The 6519-nt window shown below is 32.3% G+C and overlaps 1 long non-coding RNA gene across 1 annotated transcript; it reads right to left on the reverse strand.

The window, feature by feature from the left end:
- Window positions 1–3164: 3164 nt before the first annotated feature.
- LOC133834805 (uncharacterized) lies at window positions 3165–6270 on the reverse strand. The gene is made up of 2 exons (XR_009893452.1): window positions 5855–6270; window positions 3165–3467 (listed from the first exon to the last, which is right to left on the reverse strand). It is a non-coding gene; the product is annotated as an uncharacterized LOC133834805 (long non-coding RNA).
- Between the last annotated feature and the right edge of the window lie 249 nt (window positions 6271–6519).

The raw sequence follows: 6519 nt of genomic DNA on the forward strand, positions 1-6519 counted from the left end.
TTTGAATTACCTCAGGACCCAGGTACTTCCTCTCAACTATTTCATCCTAATGGATGGGTGATCTACACTTCCTACAACATGACTTACAAACAAACAAAGCAGTTACATGCAACAACGGTGCTAAAAATCATTTTTATCATACTCACATGAAGCAGTTATGTTAATAGGCATATATTTTAATATTCACATAGTAGTCAAGGGCAAGTCCCTATCAGTATATTCCATGCTTTCTATTCTAACATGTATATAAGGTATAAATTTCAATGAGACAATAAAACACACATTCAACTCATTATTTACCAATCTGTGAGTCGAGCTTGTCTTTAGCAGCGAACATACATGTTCGATTGATCTTCAAGAAGCATAAAGAATTGACAGCTTTGAGACTAAGTTGTAATGCCCTACTAATCTAGGACTGTTACACTGTGTTTAAAGTAGTGCTTAACTTGCTAAGCGAATCATTTGGACTCAAAAGTGAAATTAAAGCTAATCAAAGGTTTAGGTATTAAAATTTTTTGCCTGTGATATAAACATGTAATTTAAATCTTGAATAATTACAAAGGGATCCTGGAAAGAGTTAATTCAAACTGAATTACAAACCAAGTTTACAAAATAGTCAACCTAAGCGACAAAACTGAAATTATGCTCTAAGTACCTCACAATAACTTGACTGTGGCGGCCAAGCAAGAAGAAAATGTAAGGGTCGCTCCAAAGCCCTCCAACTCATGGCTGGTCGACTTTCCCCTTCCCTTTACCTGCACCATAGAGCACTCGTAATCCAAGGCCCATCAAGAAGAGTTCCCTAAGAAAGACATAATAACCATCGCATGAACATTTAACAATTCATATAAGTAACGATTCACATAACTCATAAGTTATAGCCACATATATTCAATAATCATATTAGTATTCAATATCAACTATACCAAATAATTCACATCACCACCATCATATGAACGATCGATGCATAGTAGAGTGCTTCTCCTGGCACTAAGATTACGGTAATGACCATATTCTTCGCATCACCATCACCATATGTACAGTCGATGCCTAGTAGAGTGCGTGTCCCGACACTAATATTATGATAATAACTGGATACTTCGCATCACCAGCACCATATGTATGATCGATGCCTAGTAGAATGTGTCTCCTGACACTCATATTATGATAATAGTCGTATGCCCAAAACCAAATTAGTTACTATTAAGCATAATAAACAAATCATGCAATAAGGATGCACAACCCTAGCTCATATCAATACTGTACGGTTATAATTGTTTCTAAAAACATTAGGGCCAATGCCCACTCTATGTGTAATGTCAACCTTTCTTACCTAGATTCCAATAATAACGACAAAACCTCCCAAGTGCGATCTTGTTAAAACGTCTTTTGTCAAACCTAAACAAAACCGATCGAGATCGATTAACACCAAGTTAGGTCATAATTCCAACTCCAAAATAATCACAACTAAACACGGCTTATGTAGTAAGATTTTAGGGCATTTCAAAAGATTTTCAACCATATATAGAACGTCCAAAATTGACATCGGGTTCAAAAGCTATGGTCTAAATACGAAACCCAAAAATCGTAACCTAAAATAGGGTTGGTGCATCGATGCCTAAAAGAAATTCATTTTGAGTCACGACGCAACTGAAGTCAGAGATAAAACCTTGCTCTCTAGGAAATGCATTCGCTCCATGACGCTCACCTAGAGGCGCCATCGCAATAAACCCAGAATATGCATTTTCCCTTCGATTTCTCAACTCCAAACTTAATCCAAAACAAAATTTCCAGTCAGTTTTTGTACAAAATTTGACCTCAATTCAGTAGTATAACCCACAAACAAAAAAAAGACCACCAAACACACCAATTCATATCCTAAACTAACAATTCATAAGCTAGAGATAAAAACCCCATTTCATGAAGAACATTGAAAAACCAAAGGAAATTCAAAACTAAAATTCCATACCTTGCTGCAAATCTGAATTCTATATGATGATTGTGCTCCCCAATAGATGATATCCTTCCCTTGGTGCTCAATCTCCACTTATATTCCCGAAAAATTCAAAAAGGTGATTTCTTAGCAAGAGAAATATCTAGCTCTAAAAGAAAAGGCTTGAACACTGTACGATCTCTCTCAAAAATGCGAAGGAGAAGAAGATTCCTTAGTTTTGTCTCCCTTTTTCCAATTGTATGGTCAAATGACAAATTTTCTCCTCACTTTAACATAACCTCAAAACTAACGCCAATGACATTTTGGCCATTTGCCTAAAAATCCAATTACAACACTAATCTCTATTGCAGTTCTTATGTCTAGACATTTCAAGTTAGCTTTGGAGAAATGTCAAAAGAGTGAAGAGGAAAGGAAGGACATTAGTAATGTACCTTATATGTAGTAGAAGTTGGTTGTTTGATGTACATTATGGTATGTACTAGACTCGATATTTCTTATACTTTGAGTATTTTGAGTAAGTTTATACTAAACCCCAATCAAGAGCATTGATCTACCTTGATGTGGTTATTGAGGTATCTAAAAGGGACAACAAACTATGCTTTAGTGTATGAGAAGACTTTGGGGAAGGTGAATTTGAATGGTTTTGTTGATTCAGATTATGCTTCTTTTAATAGAGTTACTTGAAGGTTTGTTACTTCTTACATCTTTTTGGTGAACTGAAGTTGCATTTGCTGGAAGTCTCAAACACAATAGGTTGTAGCTTTGTCAACTACAGAAGCAACATTTATGGAAAAAATTGAAGCATTCAAGTAACACTACTATAAAAATGGGATTTCCCGACAGTTTTTAACTGTCGCTATTGAGCAATGACATTAGTCGACTAACTGTTGTATTTGTCTATGCCGGCGTAGGAGTAGCTACACCGACAGTTATTAAGTGTCGCCGTTACTGGCTACGCTGACAATTATTAGGTATTGCCGTTACTGGCAACGCCGACGGTTATTAGGTGTCACCGTTGCTGGCTACGCTGACAGTTATTAGGAGTCGTCGTTGCTAGCAACACCGACAGTTATTAGGTATCGCCATTGCTGGCAACGCCGACAAATTTTTTTTAGGACGTGCAATGCGTTCCCTTAAAAGTTATACTTTTAATTTTTTTTAAATTAATTTATATTTATTTTAAATTAAAAATTATGATTTAAATGAAACATTTGTATACAAATCTAAAAACTTATAGATTATAATAACAAAATTTATACAAGGAGATAATTCTATTAACAATTTAATTGTCTTATTTTTTAAAAAAACTAACTTTTACAATTGAAAGTAATCTATCTATTACATAATGTTAGAACACAACAAAACTATATACATAAATAAAAACCTCATTGTACATAATTCTTACAAGCAAGAAAGAAAATAATACCCAACAACTTGAAGAAGAATTTCTTGTTGCCGTGGTTCTCTTATATAATTGTCTTGGTTCTCTTAAATATCCAAGTAGAGTTTTAGCCTACAATACAGAATAACACCATTAAAGTCAAACCAAAACTAAAATAAATAAAGAACTTGAGGATTCAGAAGAAATAAAATGGATGACTGTGGTTCTCAGTCACAAAAAGGATTTATATAAAAGTTGTAGTTTTCTTATCAAACTGGATAGCCTCGAACATAAAAGACCAAAATTTCTACATTTCTATTGAAAAATAAAATAAATTAGCAATACTAAACAAAAACAAAAAGGATCGGACAAAGTTAAGCTTTCATTGCTTTGCATTCCCACAAAAAACATAATCAAATATTGCAGAAATATTTTCCAAATACGGGTTGGCTCTTCAAGTAAAAAAATAAAAAAGAATTCATGTACAATGGATTACCATGGCATAACAAGTTGCTGGATAATCCAACTTTGCATCCAAGACAACTTGCTTTGCAATATCCATGTTTAGCAAATATCTATAAAAATATGGCAGATTCCATCTTAGTTGCAAGATAAAAACAAAGACTATAATAAAAAAGAGTAAAATGTTCAAAGATTTCTCTGAACATAGAACACTTCATAAGATATAATAGTCAAGTAACAAGAATAAATATTAGGAGTATTTAAGCACGTTGTAACACCAACAATGAGAAATGTTTATTTTAGAACACATATATATTAATATGAATATATTTATATGCAACAAAAATTAGAAATCTAGTGTAAGGCTAAAACTTGTTCACATATCTGCTACAGATGGAGAATAGTTGATAGAATCAGTGGAATTTGGAGAGAAAAATAGTTTAACAAATAGAAAGATAGAATCACAATAATTTGTTATTTCATCAACAATTTAATAAATTATATTACACATAAATAGACATCTAACAAGACCTAATTCAACACGGAAACCAATTCTAGAAATTTAAAGCATAGTTAAAAACTCTTTAAAATGTGAAAAAGAGATCAAACCTACTAATATTATTATTCATAAATAATCTTCTCATTCATTCTCATCAGCATTATTTTATTTTTAATGTATAGCATCATCTAATAAACACCACCAAAATTCAAAGAAACAAATAGCAAATAGATAATGATCTTCAATTTCTTCATCATATTTGCAAAAAAAAAAAAAAATCATAAATACTAAGAAACAGAAAATCGGTCTCCTCTTTTGTCTGGTATTATAATACCCCTAAATTACCATGAAAAACCCAGGTCATTTCTACTGTTGTTGAGATGACCTATTTCTTGACATAAATTTGATAGTATTCCTAAATAAAAGATACTTATCATTACAACCAGCTAAAAACTAGTTAGCAAAAGTAGTCAACGAAAGAGGCAGAGGTAAAATAAATAGAGCCTTTGGGTTTACACAAGCCTTATGTTATACATAAATCTGTAATACCAAAAAACTAACCCAAAAAATTACTCTATTATCATTATACATACATAATTACCATCATATTTGTGTGTATAAATAATAAATCAGCTATATACTAGAGTTAAATATCTAGTCACTTCAAAATATATATACACATATTAGTCCAATAAATGAAGGATATCAAAACTTGAAGTTTGCAACTGCCAAATTTCCATAAACTTCACCCAAAAATTAGGTACAACTCAGATACTACTATACCAACACAGCAATATAGAAACATTCACACACACATATATAAATATATTAAAATAATGAAACCAAAGACAATGATTAACAGTGATAAAAAAACACTAGAAAGAGACAATCTTAATTTATAAATGAATAAAAAGAAGAAAAAAAACTAGTTACCTATTTATGTAAGTGCTTTAAGAAACTCAGATTTGTGCAATGAGTTTCATTGTATTTGATGGTGATCAATTACATCATGATGCTTATTACAATATATACACACACAACATCATATGACAAGTTGTGCGGAATAGAAAACATAATTGTTTTGCACAAATGTACCAATGGCACTCCAAGGGCATGTTAAAATCATATAGAAATGGTTTCTCTTATAAACTAATTATAAAATATCTCAAAGCTTAATACCATAAATATGAGATTGTGAGGGACTATATTTCAGTCACATAATATAGACTTTTTTTAATAGAATCGTGAATCCAACAATAACTCCAAGAAAACTTCGTAGATTTTAGAATCTTTTTTAACGATTATAAGGACAAAAGTTATAATTACTAAGTCAGGAAATTCATCAAACAGATGGCATGCAAGAATATTGAAGAGCATGTCATTCAATCATACGAGTGAAATAGTTGCACAGCTCTAAACGACATTACAAAAGTATCATTTCAAATCTTAAACTACCAATTTCACAAAAAAAAGGCCTCAAACAATAATCAATACCAGAGAAGCATATTTACGATTTAGAACAAGATGATATAATTTCAAAGATTAAAAGAAAACCAACCAAGTGTCGAGCCTTGTTTCTCTAAACCCCAACGAAAGTCGTCCATGCATCACCCTTCACTGAGCCTCACTAGGAAGATGAGCTTAGCCATATATGCCAAGCCTCACTCCGTTGAACCCCAACAAGAAAGAGAGATGGCTGAGAATAGGAGCCCACCCAACCCCGCTGCGCCGTCGACAGGAGCTCTTTAGCTGCGCGCCTCTCCTTCCTTGCTTTTCTTCTTCTTCAATTTTGTGGCTGATGTGAAATGAACCCTAGAGCCCCAGTTCAAATCCCCAAATTGTTTTTATCCCATTGTTTTTATCCCAAGCTTCTCAGGTGTTGTCGAGAGAGAAAGCAAGAAAGTGAGAGAGTGTGTGCGGCTGAGTGAAAGAGAAGCCGTGAGGTGAGGGTTTGAGAGGGAAAAATAGGGTTATCCCAAAATGATGGGGTTAGGGCCTTTTTGATTTGGGCTATTTTTTTTAATCCTTAATTTTTCTATTTTTAATTTATAAAATAAAAAATAAAAAAATACATTTGATAAATTTATAGAAATTTATAATTTATTTTACAATATTTAACCAATCAATAGAATAACTCATTTTCAACTAATACTAATTTTATCAATATGATAAAGAATAATATAATTAAATTAAAATTAAGTATATTATTCTTTATATCATAAC

The sequence above is a fragment of the Humulus lupulus genome, chromosome 5 (assembly GCF_963169125.1).
Source record: "Humulus lupulus chromosome 5, drHumLupu1.1, whole genome shotgun sequence".
NCBI classification, from domain to species: Eukaryota; Viridiplantae; Streptophyta; class Magnoliopsida; order Rosales; family Cannabaceae; genus Humulus; species Humulus lupulus.